Source organism: Emys orbicularis, chromosome 8 (genome assembly GCF_028017835.1).
Source record: "Emys orbicularis isolate rEmyOrb1 chromosome 8, rEmyOrb1.hap1, whole genome shotgun sequence".
Lineage (NCBI taxonomy): Eukaryota > Metazoa > Chordata > Testudines > Emydidae > Emys > Emys orbicularis.
This window is the reverse complement of record NC_088690.1, coordinates 54,685,799-54,703,436: the sequence shown is the minus strand read 5'-3', so window position 1 is coordinate 54,703,436 and position 17,638 is coordinate 54,685,799.

Below are 17,638 nucleotides of genomic sequence, written 5' to 3'. Positions count from 1 at the left end.
CCCACTCTCTCTCACTCTCCCCCAACACACTCTGTCTCTGTCTTTCCCACACACACAAACTCCCTGTCGCACACTCCCCCCCCCCCCCTCGGCTCCCACGTACACTTCAGTTGAAAAGCGGCTGACAATCTAGTAGGCTGCCCCTGTAATGATGGGATTGAGAAACCTGCATCATGTGACACTGTACCTGTCCCATGAGGCATTGCAAACCCTTCCCAAAGCTACCCACAGTGCACTTATCTCTGTGTTGGTTAGGGTGACCAGATGTCCCGATTTTATAGGGACAGTCCTGATATTTGGGGCTTTTTTTTATATGGCTCCTATTACCCCCCACCCCCATCCTGATTTTTCACACTTGCTATCTGGTCACCCTAGTGTTGGTGGAAGAGCTGCTAGTGTGGATGCGCTCTGCTGACACGAGCAGAGTGTGGACATGCAATAGCAGTTGGTTTAAAGCGCTTTTAATTATAGCAGCATAACTTTTGTCAAAACTCTGAAGTGTAGACACGGCCTCAGAATATTAGCTAAGCAGACTGTCTCTTCTGAGACAAAATTGCATTCTATCTAGTCACCAGCCTTCTTTCTTCCTTGGCTTTTGCTTCCCTGATGCCCTCAGATTGGTTGGGCTAAGAAGTATCTCAAAAAGACAGCCTTGTTAGTTGAGATTATTATCCTTGCCACCTGATTGCCGTGCTATCAAAGACCGGAGTGGCTTTTACAATTCTGGAGAGGCTCCTTTTAATAGGGAGGTCTGCCTCTTAAAGGGTCTGCATTATCAATCCAGGTCAGAGATTATCACTTTTGTTACTTTTCCATGTTTCTTGTGTTTGTCTGGCAGAAGAATAAAAAGTCTGCATAGAAAGCTAAAATGGAGTTTGGATGCAACTGACTCGCCCCCCGACCATTGGACAGGCCCTTCCTTTGTATGGATGAATGATCTTTTGAACCACTCTGCATGCTATTGCCAAAGGTAATATCTTTTTAAAGGTTCTTTACTTACGAAGGGCAGTGAGGCTATACAGCACATGAACCTAGATCCATTTTGCAGGGTGTGGGTTCGTGCACTCTAAGGAAATAAAGGTGATGATAAAAATGGTATTGATTCTTTTTTCCAATAGTGAAAAATATCTTTTAAATAAACGAATAAAGCTTGAAGATCAAATAGAATCAGATATGCTATTAAATACACCTCTACCCTGATATAACGCTGTCCTCGGGAGCCAAAAAATCTTACCGCGTTATAGGTGAAACCGTGTTATATCGAACTTGCTTTGATCCGCCGGAGCGCGCAGCCTCGCCCCCCCGGAGCGCTGCTTTACCGCGTTATATTCAAATTCGTGTTATATCGGGACGTGTTATATTGGGGTAGAGGTGTATATTAGAACATAGGGGTTGTGAAGAAAAGGTGGTTTGATCTATTCCTCTGCCCCCCAATCCAAAAATATGGTTATTCAAAGAAGAATTTAGTCTTTCTGTTGGGTATCATTGTTGTAATTCTTCTTTGAATCTCCAGATGGAGATGGAGACCTTTATTGAAGATTACATTTACAATAAAAAAAACCTACTAGCTGTCATATCTTGCCTCTACTGATACTGGGTAGGTGTGATGGTGGTGTGTATGGGAGGGTCTTTACAAGTGGATTTAGAAGCTGATTAACAAAGATTAAAACATATCAACTTAAAATGACTACCACCTATATTTATATAATCAAAAAAAGCCTATACACAAGCCACGATCACAATTAAACTCACAATCCACCCAGCAATACCACTCAGCAGCATTACACAGTAACAAAATTTAATTTAGCAGCTAGTAAATACAGCAGCAAAAATATATCTCTGTAGCAGGGTGGCTACCCACTCCAGCCCTGACAGGGTTAAAACCACCCCGGGGAGAGGGCTGGGAGAACAGCCCAGGCTGAGTGGGAAGCAGGCTCAGCAGGGGCCATGCCCCAATCAGGGCCCAGCTAGCCCTATAAAGGCTTGAGACTGGAGCTCAAGAAGACAGTCTCTCTCAGCTGTAGAGAGAGAAGGGCCTGGCTGCAAGGGAGCTGAGCAGGGTACTGGGAGTGGAGCAGGGCTGGGAGAAGGCTAGAGGAGCTGGGGAGCTTCAGCCTAGAAAAACCCCAGGCTGTGGGCCTAGCTGAGGGCCTAAGACCAGTACTGGGGCTGCAGAGGGGCAGCCCAGCTATAGAGAGAGGCAGTAGGTCCAGCCCAACCTTGCCTGTGATGAGTGGCATGTACTGCAGTCTGCCCCAGGGAGTGGGGCTAGATGGTGACTGGCAGTAGCCGTACACTGAGGTGAGGTGTGGTTAGGGGGTAGGGGTTCCCCTGGGGGTGAGACCCTGAGACTGAGGGGTTCTGCAAGGGGGGCAGAAACCCAGTGAAGGGGCACCAGGGTCCTGGGAGGGACATGGGGGCCAGAGAGCGGTAAGGTGGATCACCAGCCTGCAGGGGGCGCTCCTGGCTGGAAAATGAGATAATTCCCGAGGATGACCAGCAGGAGGCGCTGCAGGGGTGAGTCGAACCCCTTACAATCCCATCCCATTCCATTCAGCTAATTGAAATACTTTAATATGAATAGTCTTGGCATTTATATACATAAGTTTTTATTTGAGGTTTTCTAAAATGTTTTATAAACATTACTTGATTTGTCTCTATAACAACTCAGTGAGGTTAGGTAACTATTGATATTCCCAGTTTACAGATAAGTAAACTAATGCATACAGGATTAAATCACTTCTCCAAGATTTTACAGTCAGTGGAAGGGATAGAAATAGAAGCCAGATTTATTAATACCAAGTTCCTTGCTCTTGTTGGGAGTGTAAGGTGGGAAACTGAGTCACAGGTCCACCCAATTTAGGCTTAATCAATTTTTGCCTGTATTTATACAATTTCAGACAGAATTATTGTCACTTATAGTGTCTGAACATATGTCTTATGAAAAACAGATAAGACTGAAAAGGTAGGGGGCCCAAGTTACCACATTCTGGGGCACTGAGAAGTTCTCCTATACTTCATGGTGGCCATCCCCACCTCTGATCTCTGGTCCTTCAGTCCTGAGCGTCAGTTTCTGGTCTGGTGTTTCTCCAATTTGGGCCTTGCTTATTTGGGCCATTTTTATACATTTTCTCATTGCATATTAATTAACCTTTTGCCAGTCAACATTAAGCATGTTAAATGTTTGTTTTATATAATCCATACAATACGCATATGGAAGTTTCAGTTGCACAACTTTTGCAGTTTATACAATTTACATGTCATTCTGTTTGCATCATCCTCCTTATGGGTTTTCCTAGGAAAAGGGGGCTTTCTGTTATTACAGGTTTACGTACCTTTCACCCCAAAAGCTTCCAGCACAACACATACCTTTGTCCTGTCAGCACCATTTTAAGTAAATCAGTGAATCTATGTTAAAGGAGAAGAATTGGCAAAGCAAAACTTGTGCCACGCATGGCCTTGGTCTAAATGGTACTGCATCTAAACTCATTCACTATCCATAATTATAAATTATTAAAATATAACTAACAAAGCTCTTAATCTTACCATTTAGCAATTTCTTTATTTTTGGTTCAATATTGTAATTCGGTATGTGTGTATCATTGCACCCCCTGACTCTAAGGTGGTAGTGATGTGGGGGTGGGGTGGGTTAAAGAGCGTCCCAACCACAAAACGTCAATATTTTCTTTCTTCTTCAAACATGGGTTTTCAAAGGGCTTTTACTCAAACTCCAACCTTATGTGTGTGAATCATTACAAAAAAGTTTAATCAGTGATTTTGTTCATTGCATTTTGAGGTGCTTTTTTATTTTAATTTAATTCATGATATATAATTGTTCCCCAACACTCTAATCATTAAGATAAGTCTCTAAATTAGACAAAACCTGGCAAATATTTTGCAGATGTATAATTAAAAGCACTTTTAGATTTATGATTGACATGTACACTATGGTCTGATTCTCGTTCTCCACTGTTTTAGACTGATGTATAGTGGAGAATCAGGCCCTGGCTTAAATACAACAACATCCTTCTTCCTTACTCTGTTATAGTGCTACGTTCCTGTCATAATGGTAGACTCCAGGCTCTTCATTAAATGTTAGTTAATTTTTTTTTTTGACTCTTTAAAAAAAAAAGAAAAAGCCAGTTTAATTGCTTAATAAAACAAGATTAAATGAATGTTTAAAAAATAGTGGAGTGTTCCTTTAATGAAAACATTAAAACTTCCATGGGATTTGGCCTACTTTTGTAACAGTACATTATTAATTACTAATGATTATTCCTAGCAGAATAACTTTTAGCTGGTGATATGCTGACTAATTAGTATGATAATACAATAAGGCCCCAATTGGCCAAGATATACTAGATATGTTTAACTTCACTTTGTGGAAGTAGTTCCATTGGAGCCAAAGGGACTACTCACATGAGTAAATTTAAAAGCAAGCGCATAAATAAGTCTTTTCAGTATCACGGCCTACCTGGGTAGAGTGGATCTTTGTGCAACATTGCGTTATAGTTCTTCTCTTCATTTCCAACATAAAAATTAGACAAAAAAATCCCTTGCATTGGCACTGTGCTCCAATAAGTCTCTTCTGTTTCTAGACGTGATTCTATGAAGCTAGACCACCATGACATGATGGAGCAGACTTCTTCGAGAACTTGGAGACATTTTTGTAGGAATGTGCTCAGACCTTCTTGAAAGACTAAGACCTTGTCTACACTGGCAAGTTTCTTTGCAGTAAAGCAGCTTTCTGTGTTGTAACTCCCGAGGTGTACACACTGCCAAGTCACTTAGTGCACAGAAACTGCACAGTTGCAGCGCTGTAAAAAACCCACCCCGACGAGAGGCGTACAGCTTTCTGTGCCAGGGTTCAGCACCGCAGGGCCAGTGTAGACACCCTGGCCGATTACAGCGCTGCAATTGGCCTCTGGGAGGTGTCCCACAATGCCAGTTCTTGCCTCTCTTGTCATCAGTTTGAACTCTACTGCCCTTCCCTCACGTGACCAACCGTCATCCCCACCCCGTAAATTCCTTTGAATTTTGAAATTCCCCTTCCTGTTTGCTCGGTGATACACTGAGACCACTGCACTTATCTTTCCAGTTTGCCAGGCCTGCTCCACGCACCAGGCAATCCCCCGCTTGGAGCAATGTCAAGCTGCTGGACCTCATCAGTATTTGGGGAGAGGAGGCTGTCCAGTCCCAGCTGCACTCCAGCCGTAGGAATTATGATACCTACGGACAGATTTCACGATGCATGACAGAAAGGGGCCATGACCGGGACACGCTGCAGTGCAGGGTCAAAGTGAAGGAGCTACGGAACGCCTACCACACTGCGAGGGAGGCAAACCACTGCTCCGGTGCTGTGCCCGTGAGCTGCCGGTTCTACAAGGAGCTGGACGTGATACTCAGTGGTGACCCCACCTCCACTGCAAAGGCCACTGTGGATACTTCGGTGGCTCACATGCCATTTGAGAGTGGACGGAGCCAGGAGGAGGAAATTTTGGAGGAGGGGTACCCAGATGCAGAGGATGACTCGGAGGTCAGAGATGCATGCAGCCAGGAGCTCTTTTCTACCCTGGAGGTGGCTAGCCAGTCACAGCTGTCGGATCTTGACGAAGCGCAAACAGGAGAGGAGGCCCCGGGTAAGTGTATTTGATTTTGGGAATCGCTGAAGCAAGTTGTTGGGGGGGCAAGAGGGTTGTAGAAAGCAGGGTTGTGTATGTATGATGTTTGTACCACCACATGCCTAGTCTGAGCGGTGGAACAGCGTGTTGATTGACTCCCTCACTTCACGGGGATCTGCCTCAGATCTCCAGGAAACTCTCATGGAGATACTGGGCAATCCGCTGCTGCAGGTTCTTTGGCAGAGCTGCTTTGTTTCTTGCCCCATTAAGGGTAACTTTCCTGTGCCACTCTGACGTCACAGGGGTGGGGAGGCATTGCTGCACACAGTCGAGTTGCATAAGGGCCAGGGCGGAAGCTGCAGTCTTGGAGAAGACCCTCCCTTGGTTCCCTGCTCACCCTCAGCAGCAAGATATCTGCCATAATGAACACAGCCTGTGGAAAATGTGGGGACAGGAATGATTACCAGGTCCCCCCCCTACAGTGCTGGCTCTCCCCAAGAGCCATGTGCCCAGTGTACAGTAGGATCTGGGAACACTGATTTTTTCCCTGCCACTGCGGCTACTCACCATTTTGGGGGTCTTGTGGCTCACGTGTGCTTGCCTGGGGTCAGCCAGTTAGTGACAGGTATGTGAATAGTGGCTGTGTTTTAAATCACTGAATCACTGTTCTTTATGTTGCAAACAATACTGCTTCTGTAAAATGTTTCATTTTGGCTTCACAGAGATGACCTTGGGAGCCCAGCTTCCCTCTTTATCACCGGCTGAATGGCTGCACAGAATTAGAAAGTGGCCACGAAGAACTAAGGAGGACTTTCTGTGTGAGGTTATGATGCACTCCATGGCCAAAAAATAGGAATTGAAGGAGTGGCGGGACAGCGAGAAGAGGGACCAAAAGGAGAATGCAGTGCGCCAGAATGAAGCCATGGAGCAGCTCTTAAAAGTTATGGAGCGGCAAGCGGACCCGCTCCAGGTGATACTAGCTCTTCAAACCGAGCAGCTCTGTGCCCACCCGCCCCTGCAGCCGTTGTCGCAAAACTCTTTCCCATGCGCCCCCCAGACACTGCCAACACACTCTTATCAACCTCCTGGCTCCAGTCTCTACCCGCAGCATTCCACTTTTCCCCCGTCACAGTCCAGCACTGCGGACTCCCAGTATCCACTGCACTCAACACCTGTCCCTCTGTAGTTTAGCCCTTCTGAAGTACAGTACCCACTGCACTGTACTCCAAAGGAGAAGGTTGGATATGATCCCTGGACATACACAAATCTTTAACCGGCCCGGGACCTCACCACCTCCTGGGACCTTCCTGTGATGTTGCACTCCTTATGTTTATGGAAATATGCTTATGAGTGTGAATATAATGTAACTGGAATATGCTTTATGCAAAAGGTCTCTTGTAAGGTATTACAAAGCTTATAATCTGAGTGTGTTAATACTATTTGTATGTATCATTCTGTATCTAAAGCTAGAAATATGAAGTATTACTCTGAAGTCCTATTGTAACTATGCAAAGTGTGGGCCATTAATAATGGCTTGGAATCTTGATGGCTCCCATTAACCAGGACAGTTGGTTGTAAATGGTTCTGTTTACTCACAAACCTTCCTGGGTACGTTCAGGCCAACCCTGAAAGAATGGAGAATGAGGTATTACAGTGACATGTGATCATGTCACCTGGTACTGGAATCCATCTTAAACCTGGTGCTTTTCTATTTAGAAGGAAGGGTGGGAACCCAGAGAGAGACAAAAGATTCCTGCCTTATGCCAAAGCTATCAAAGGGGGTGGAATAGAACAAAGGGGGCTGCAGTCATAAGAAACCCCCTATTTACCACCTGAGCTGGAACTAACAAGAACTGTACCGGGGAAAGGATTGGGCCCAGACTAAGAAGGAGTCTAGTCTGTGAAAGAAGCTTATTGGAACATCTCTGAGGGCGAGATTTACCTGTATTCAGTTTCTTAATGCATTAGGCTTAGACTTGCATGTTTTTGCTTTATTTTACTTGGTGACTTACTTTGTTCTGTCTGTTATTACTTGGAACCACTTAAATCCTAATTTTTATTCTTAATAAAATCACTTTTGTTTATTATTGAACCCAGAGTAAGCGATTAATACCTGGGGGAGCAAACAGCTGTGTATATCTCTCTATCAGTGTTACAGAGGGCAGACAATTTATGAATTTACCCTGTATAAGCTTTATACAGAGTAAAAGTGATTTATTTGGGATTTGGATCCCATTGGGAGCTGGGTGTCTGGGTGCTGGAGACAGGAGTACCTGCTGAGTGGTTTTCAGTTAAAGCCTGCAGCTTTAGGGACATGTTTCAGATCTGCGTCTGTGTTGCAGCTGGCTTGCGTGTCTGGCTCAGCAAGACAGGGTTCTGGAGTCCCAAGCTGACAGGGAAAATGGGCTCAGAGGTAGTTTCAGCACATCAGGTGACAGTCCCAAGGGGGTCTCTGTAACCAAACCTGTCACACTTCTCTTCACCCATCCCCTCAGTGCTGATGTGTTTTTTGTTTGTCTCTCTCCCTCCTCCGGTTGTTTTTTAATAAAAGAATTGTGTTGGTTTGAAAGCAATCTTTATTCTATTAATTGAAAGCAATTAGAGCCCTGCAAAGCAACAGACAATTATTTTAAACCTTCATAGTGCATCATCTGCTCTAATCACAGTCATAGCGTAGTCCTGAGCATAGCAACAAATATTAGTGGCTTTCAGCTTCAAATTGCTGCCTCAAGGCATTCCTCATCCTTATGGCCCCACGTTGTGCCCCTCTAATAGCCCTGGTCTCAGGCTGTTCAAATTCAGCCTCCAGGTGCTGAGCCTCAGCAGTCCAGCCCTGAGTGAAGCTTTCACCCTTCCCTTCACAAATATTATGGAGCGTACAGCACGTGGCTATAAGCATAGGAATATTGTCATCGGCCAGGTCCAGCTTCACATATAGGCAGTGCCAACGGGCCTTTAAACGGCCAAAAGCACACTCAACGGTCATTCTGCACTTGCTCAGCCTGTTGTTGAACCACTCCTTGCTGCTGTCAAGGTGCCCCGTGTATGGCTTCGTAAGGCACGGCATTAAGGAGTAGGCAGGGTCTCCCAGGATCACAATGGGCATTTCGACTTAACCTATGCTGATCTTCTGGTCTGGGAAGAAAGTCCCTGCTTGCAGCTTCCTGAACAGGCCAGTGTTCTGAAAGATGCGTGCGTCATGCACCTTTCCAGACCAGCCTGTGTTAATGTCCTTGAAACGCCCACGGTGATCCACAAGCACCTGGAGAACCGTAGAGAAATACCCCTTCCAATTAATGTACTCTGTGGCTAGATGGTCTGGTGCCAGAATTGGAATATTCGTGCCATCTATCACCCCTCCACAGTTAGGAAAGCCCATTTATGCAAAGTCACACACGTTGCCCAGAGTCACAGTCTTTTGGAGCAGGATGCAGTTAATGGCCCTGCACACTTCTGTCAACACGAGTCCAACGGTCGACTTTGCCACTCCAAACTGGTTAGCAACCGATCAGTAGCAGTCTGGAGTAGCCAGCTTCCACAGTGCAATCACCATGTGCTTCTCCAATGGCAGGGCAGCTCTCATTTTCGTGTCTTTGCGCCGCAGGGCTGTGGCAAGCTCATCACATAGTCCCATGAGTGTGGCTTTCCTCATCCGAAAGTTCTGCAGCCACTGCTCTGCTCGTCATCCCAGATGTGCATCACGATGTGATCCCACCACTCAGTGCTTGTTTCCCGAGCCCAAAAGCGGCATTCCACTGTGGTCAGCATCTCTGTGAATGCCACAAGCAATCTCGTGTCGTAGCTAGTACACGTGGCGAGATCAAAGTCACTCTCCTCTTGCCTTTGTAGTTTAAGGAATGACTCCACTGCCACTCGTGATGTGTTGGTCAGAGTGAGCAGCATACTGCTCAACAGTTCGGGATCCATTCCTGCAGCCCGAAGAAGCAGGGCGCACAGTACACAAACCGTTGAAAGATGGCGCCAAATGCGGACGGAAGCACAGGGATTGCTGGGATGCGAAGCAATGCATCATGGGGCATTGGGACAGGACCCAGGATGCCCTACGTCCCCTTCCGTCTTCCCACAACTCTTAGTGGCAGAAGAGGCAGAAATGCTCTGTGGGATAGCTCCCCAGAGTGCAATGCTCCGAATACCGCTGTAAGTGCCGCAAGTGTGAACATGCTATTGCGCAGGCAGCTGACAGTGTGAACACACAACAGCCATTTCTCTTCAGCGCTCTCTGAGCGGCGCTGTAACTGTGCCAGTGTAGATCTACCCTTAGTAATCATTTAGAACAACCATCTGCCAGCAAAAAGTGTTTGTGCTTGGCCTCTATTCATAAAAGGAAGAAGACTAATTTACAGCAACAGCTTTTGCAGCATATCATTTCACCTCAGTTCTATAAATCCATAGGATTTGCTATAACAAATCAGATTGCTTCATCAAGTACTGTGTCTTGCCTCTGGCAGTGGCCAATAAATGGTCTTGCAGAGGAAAATGAAAGCAATGCCCCTAACAAACTGTATAATATAAAAAGGGGGAAGACAGTCTTCCTGGTTCCTGCAGAGACCAGTTTATACCCTGAAGCATGAAGTTAAATGTTAGTATAGGATGGTTAAAGCATAGCTGCATTAAACTCCATGGCGGTGTAGGAAGAGGGATAATGTTTGTTTCGTACATAAGTATCCTTGAATGCATTATTAATAAAGGAACATAATAACATTTGTTGGAACTGTAGTAGCTAACTTGTCCTGACAGGCAAGAAGGAAAATACTGAAAAGTAATCCAGAGGGGGCAGCAATGGGGGTGGATTAAAACAAAATATCTCAAACACAAACAATTAAATCCTCTGTGCTAAACCCTTTTATTGTATAGCTCACGTAATCCCTACATCCTGAATCATACAACTAACCTAATTTTTCAATGTCCTCAACATCCCTTCGTGTACCCACTATTTTCTCATCTTCACCAGCTGCTGATGTATTAAAGGATCCAGTTTAATTTTTATTAATATTTAAGGCCATAGGGTAAAATCTTTCAAACTGCTTCAGTGATTTAGGAGCCCTAGCTCGCAATGATTTTTGAAATGTTTACCCCTCTTGCTTCTACATCATCTTATTCAAGGAAATTGACATAGATATAGCATCAGTCAGATTGTCATGGTTCATCAGTAATTTATTATTGGTTTCTTCTTCTGTTTAACTTTTTTAAATGTTATGCCTTGCTGCCTGGATTTTCACCATTCTTCAAATTCAAAAACATTAGTCTGTTTATATTTCCCCCCTATACCCCACTCAAGCATTTTACAGTAATATTCTTTTTTGTAAATATATTAATGACTGGATTCTAGTGCTTGTGAACATGAGTAACTTATACCTTTGGACAGAAGCAGGAATAGTGCTGGTAGGCACAAGAGTCCTCCTTGCACAGCTCAATATGCTTTAGTATTGACCTTACCAGCAACCCTGTTGTTTCAGTTCTTGTGGCTCTCTTGAGCAAGAATGGCAAACCATGCTGAACTTTTGGATGGCTTAGGGATATGTGGAAATGGAGACAAGTACGAGCACACCATACACATTTTTACTCATGACTTAAGTGAGGATTTTATGCAAGGATAAATTCAATAAGGGTTGTATCATATTTGTATAAATAGTATTATGAATAGAAATGCATGTATCTACATCCCTCTATAACAGGGGAACTGTTACTTGTGGTCTTATAATCTTAGAGTAGCATTGCTCTTTTCAGTTAGGTATGTTTTTGCTTTTTATTTTTGAGTTGAGAAATGAGACATCTACTTAAGTGCTTGCCTATGTACATTCAGAGCCTGTTAAACAAAACAGTTTAAGGAATTAACTGTGTTCTGTGAGTTACTGCTTACATACATGCAAACATCCAATTCTGTAGTAATTTGACATGAGGATTTACTCAAATTTTAGTGCAAGATGCCCTCTGTACAAAAACGGTGGGTTATTACAATGGTTATGTGGTGCAAGAGAAGCAAAAACAAAATCTCATGTTTAATGGTTGCAGAAAACCTAAGATCAGAAATGGAACACATGACTACGAGATCTGAAAATGCTAATGTAACTCTAGGGCTAAATTGTGATAACCTAATCCATGCTGAGTAGTATCTTACTCAGGGTGTAGTAGCATTGGTTTGAATGGGACCATGACCAGAGTAAGGTATGGTACTACTCAATGTGAGTAAGGGTGTCAGAACCTGGACCTTAACCATTAAGTTCCAAAATACTCTATAACCCAATTTTGAAAGTTCAGCTGCAGTATCTTGCTTCTCTGCTATGGAAGCTGGGTACTAAAGAGACTAAGGGTCTGACCTACAAGCCATTAGAGTCAATGAAAGATTCCTATTGACTTCAGTAGTTTTTGGATCAGGCCCATAATGACTGGCCAATGTATTACATAATAGTCTGCAGTGTTGGTCCCAGAATATTAGAGACACGAGGTGGGTGAGGTAATATCTTTTATTGGACCAACTTCTGTTGGTGAAAGAGACACGCTCTTCTTCAGCTCTGTGTAGCTCTGTTGGTCCAATAGAAGATGTTACCTCACTCCCTTAAATTGCACAGTCGGCAGGAATAGATGCTAGAAGTCCTGACTGCTAGTTCCAAGCTCTAACCACTAAACAACCCTTTGCTTCCAGCATCTGAGCCGGAAACCTCAATCCAACAGGTAAATCTCCTGGAGTGGATGGCCTGACAAAAAGATTCTATTTTGTAAAGAGCAATTTGTTTGTTTAAATGTAGCAGTGTTAGTTTTCTTAGAGAAACTTGGAAGCTGTTACCCTGTCGGACTAGGGTAGGCAAGCTCTTTAGTGCTCACAACCCATTTTTTATTCAGGGTGTAATTGTTCAACCAAGTTAGAGTAGAATGGTCGTACTTATTTCACATGCCCCTCTGGTTTGGCTTCAGACCAGTTAATCAGTCATATTTCTCTCCTATATGTCAGTGTCTGCAAGAATTCTAATTTGTGGCCTGGTACTGGCAAAACTTTGTTATAGGTAGGGGCACCGAACAAGTGACAGCTACCATTACAACCCCTTGCCAAGCGAAAATGTTGGTTGTAACTATTTTTAACAGTTTCACTGTGGGGCTCAGCTTGTGCTGTGGTGATGCACTTTGAAGTGTCCATATAGGGCCTGATTGAAAGTCCATTGCAGGCAATGGAAAGACCCCTGTTAACTTACGTAGTCTTTGTCTCAGGCAAGACTGTAAAGGTTGAAAGTTCTATTTGGAAAAACACCTATGATTGTGGATGCTTGACAGACCTCATATAAACCATCTCATCTTCTTGAATATGGAAAACTGAGTTTGAAATCTTGCAAACATAGGTTTGATTACAAGTTTTCAGACACGGCCTGTTTTTGGTCAGACCAGAAATACCATAGGAACAGCCCTTCTTATGAGTTCCAGCACTTCTGAGTTGAGTTCTGAAAGAACCAGGAAGTGGAGAGGCATGCAGAAAGGAAAAGAAATGAGAAAAGAGTTAATTAAAAGTTTTGAATGCCCAGAAAGACTTACTGAGCAAAGTTAATTTCTGGATCCAAACGTTCCCAAATTTCAGGGGGTTCTGATCTAGTCGTGTGTGTTTGGGCCTATTGCTAGCTAAAAGCTGTAACATGGCTTCCCATTATTCAAGCAAAAGTTTAGGTTAGTTCCAGTTCACCCAGAGCTCAAGTAACCCTATTTGAGTTAGAAAGCAGATATGGTATCTTGCTTTTCTTCTACAAAAGCTCTTCTCCCTCTCTTATCCTCTTTCACAGTCTCTCTGGAATGTTATTGGATGCTTACTTATGATGCTGGAGTAGCAAAATGAAATAAAGCAGGGCAACTTCTCTATCTAGTAGTAACATAATTGTGAGATTTTACAACTTCACATATATTTTGGCACTGAATATAGTATATTAGAAAGATCTCATCCTTTCTTTTCTATAATCCTTTTCTTCTTCATCTCTGTTAGTGAAGGGTGCACCTTGAAAGGCTTGGTAATTTTGATTCATGTAAGCAGTGCATGCAAGTTTTGATTCTCATCCATGGTATAGGGCAGTATGTCTGCTGGTTTACTGGTTAGAGCAGGGAAACTAGGAGACCTCAGTTCTTGTCTCAGCTCTGCTTCAGACTTGCTATGTACACCTCTACCCCGATATAACACTGTCCTCGGGAGCCAAAAAATCTTACTATGTTATAGGTGAAACCGCGTTATATCGAACTTGCTTTGATCTGCCGGAGTGTGCAGCTCCCCACCCCCGGAGCACTGCTTTACCACGTTATATCTGAAATCATGTTATATTGGGTCACGTTATATCGGGGTAGAGGTGTATGTGTAACCTTGCACAAATCACTCCAGCTCTGTGCCTCATTTCCCCATATGTTAAATAGGATAATAATATTCTTATTCACCTTTGTGAATGCTGCTATATAGCTGTAAAATATTATAGGAACCTACTGGGGTTGCAAATCTTAAGAAAACAGGTTTCATAGCAATATTTCTAGTACCATCTGCTTCTGGAAGAGCTAGAAATTGTTTGAGGACCGATTTCCTCATAGTATTTTGACACTTCCTCTTCTGATTCCAGTCCAAAACAAGAAATACAGATGTAAGTGAATATGAAAAGATGCAGAAGCATATAAAAATCTGTAGTCTGGTTTTCAGAGGTACTGAGTAGCTGCAGCTTCTATTCACTTTTGATGTGAGGCACAAAAGAGGCAGTGTGGAGAATCTATTGAAGAAAGAGGAGAATGTGTAAAGGAGAATAAAAAGAGCAAAGAAGTGTGCATCTATAAGGGAAAATATAGCATATTATGTTCCCTTTATAGTGTGCCTAATTTGTGGAGGGGTTTCTGTCTTGCCTCATCGACTACACATCTTCCAGCCTCTGCAAAAAACAAGGCAGGGGTCCTACAGACAACAGCCTCCTTCACTACACAACCCTGAGTCATCCCCAGAGCAGATCCATCCTGTGTATTTTATGAGGCAGAGGAAAAAAATAGTATGTAATTAAAGACTGTTTCATAATGCATATACACAAAGGAGCTGAATTAAGATTGCACAGACAACCTTAATTCTGTTATTTCCTAACTTTTGAGTGCTTAACTTTGCAGCCTCAATAATGCTTTTTTAACTCTGTGTGTGTGGGCACATGGTCACAAGAGCATGGTTCCTGGGTTTTTTAATAGGTGAATTGAAAAACAAAAAATCCAGCATGTGGTAATATATTGACACCCACATGATTCATCACTATACAGACTTCTGCCCCTTGAGATAAGTAAGTAACTATTAGTATGGCTGCGATTTGGTCATGGAGGTCACAGAAGTCACGGAATCTGTGACTTCCAAAGACCTCCATGACTTCAGCCAGCACCGGCTGGGAGCTGCAGAGCCCCTGCCACCTGCAGAGGCAGGGAGCTGCGGGGTACCCCCACTGGCCCAGGTGATGGGAGCCCCCCGCAGCTCCCGGCCACCGCGGACGGCAGGGGGGAACCCTGCCGCTCCTGGCTACCCTGGAGGAACCCTGCTGCTCCCTGCCGGAGTTTGGGTTTGGTGTCTGGGCTGGGGGTTGGGGTGCAGTGCTTACCTCGGATAGCTCCTGAAAGTGACACACACCCCCCTCTGGCTGCAGTTCCTAGGCGGGGGGCCCGAGGGATCTCCATGCGCTGCTGCCCGCAGGCACCACCCCTGCAGCTCCCATTGGCTGCAGCTGGAAGAGTCGGCGCTCGGGGTGGGGGCAGCGTGTGGAGACACCCCCCCTCCAGGGGCTGCAGGAAGCTGAACAGGTGGGCAGGGAAGCCGCCTTAGCCCCGTTGCGCTGCTGGTGGTGGCGGTGGGGGAGGCCAGGAGCCGCTGGGGGAGACCCGGCCCCGAACTTTGGTGGAGCTGGGCCCCCGTGCTCTCATATTGGTGGAGCACGGGCATCATGGGCCCATACAACTCACTGACCCTGGAAAAGGGCAGGGAGAAGTGTTGCAACCTGTCTTGAACGCTCCAATAAGCTTTTATTCTCATTGTAAGTAAAGGCTTGGGTCTTTTAACTCATCCATCTATCCCTGGAAAATAGAAGGCATCACAGATGCCTCCCACTATCCAGAAAAGGAGCATAGATTGTACGCATTAAACTTAAAAAGCATGGAACACATTCCTGGTTTTAAGAGTGTCTCCATTATGTTATTAAAGAGCACGAGTGTGTAGAATGGAATCTGTGTTGGTAATGAAACTGCTCTCCAGGTTCCTAGTCTTTTTGGAAAATTACACTTGGGTAACCGTTAGTGAGGTGCTAAATTACAGTCTAGCAGAATTTTAAAGGCCACCATGGGGCTTAATTGTAAAAACTGAACTGTCAGACTCTTAAAAAAAAATTAGTGCTATAAATTCTGTGTACTTAGTTTATTTAAAAGGCAGGGAAACGCACTTTGAGTGTCTGAGGTTATTTAGCACTGTACCAATGAAGAGGTTTAAAACAGGATATTTAATAATGTGCAAAGTAGTTAAACCAGCCAACTCCACAGAGAAGTGTACAGGAAGGCTGCATTTTTGTATCTGAGATCAGAACTATGGGATGAATCCTGCAGTCCTTGCGTGAATGCGGTGGAGAACTCCCCTTAATTTCAGTATAGCGTACAGGATTTGGCCCTCCATGGGTAGGTGCAAGGGGGATAAGTTTATGGAGCGGGTGCAGGGGGGTTGCAAAGGAAATTCACTTTGGACTGGCCTAGATGGAGGTGGACTTTTGCCCATTTATAAATGGAAGTGGGCACTTTTTGACACCATACAATATTTGGGCATTCAGTAGTGCTGAGGAGTCCAAAAGGACCTCAAGATTAAGGATTAATATAATTAGCTGAAGACAAATGCATTCAGTAGAGGGGGATGTTATAGAAGACACAAGTTCTTTGAAATACTTTCCCCTTCTTACTGGCATCACTTCAGCTGCTTTTTGTCCCAGTGCTGAGTTTGGCTAGGTATTGAATAACCTAGGAAAAGGTGTTGCTTACTTTTAACATAAAGGATTGTAGAACTGGGTTGCTGGTACTGCAGCAAAGTTCCTTCAAATCTATGAAATGTTTCTTTGATATAGCTGGTTTGCTTCAAAATTTAAGAGGTCTACAGGTAGCTGTTTTGGACTTGAAATACTCGAGTTTGCGTTGTGATTTTACAGAATTTGACACGGATTCTGTGGATTTTGTCAGAGGTTCCAATGGCCATCGATTATTTACCAGACCTTCCAAAAATACACAGACACTAGAGTTTATTAGGGACAAATTAATAAAACAAATGTGGCATTTCTGGCTCAAGGCATTTTAAAGATGTGATGTTTTAAGTAAATATTAAAGACTCTTCTAAAAGTGAAAAATTGATTTCCCCCCCCAAGCTTTCATATCACTAAATAGGTTTGCCTGATTAAACTTGCTTTCTCCAAAAATTATCCTCCAGCAGGAGACCACAGTGTAAAATAGCTACAGAAAATATGTATTTTTGTGGACAGGATGAGTGTACATCAAAATTGATTATAATGTAAAGTTAGTTTCAACCTTAGCTATGGCATAATATGGAGTTGGCTCCGTATTGTGCACTATACTAATCTTAAACAAAGAAACAAAAAAATCCTCTTTTCTGTAATCGTTTTCCAAAGATATCTTATTCTAATTTGCCAGTAGGTGGAAGTAGTATTCTTTGCTAAACTTTCTAGCTAGCACTTCTTTTTTGACCATTGATTTTTTTTCAATAGGATTTGAATATCTAGCTTTCTTAGTTCCCTTTGAAAATCCCAGCCTATGTTAATAGTAATCTCATAACAATCTGGAATAAAAAGTTTTAAAATTTCAAATTAGTTAGAATTATGCTCTAAAAGTTTTGCAAAAATTCCAGTATTTTGGAAGCAAGACACATTCTTACATCCAATGGGAAACTACTCAGTTTGCAAAAGCAGCAAAAATGTTATAAGTAAACAGGTAACACCTTGTTACATCAAAATATATGTAAAAATAAACATAAACTGACA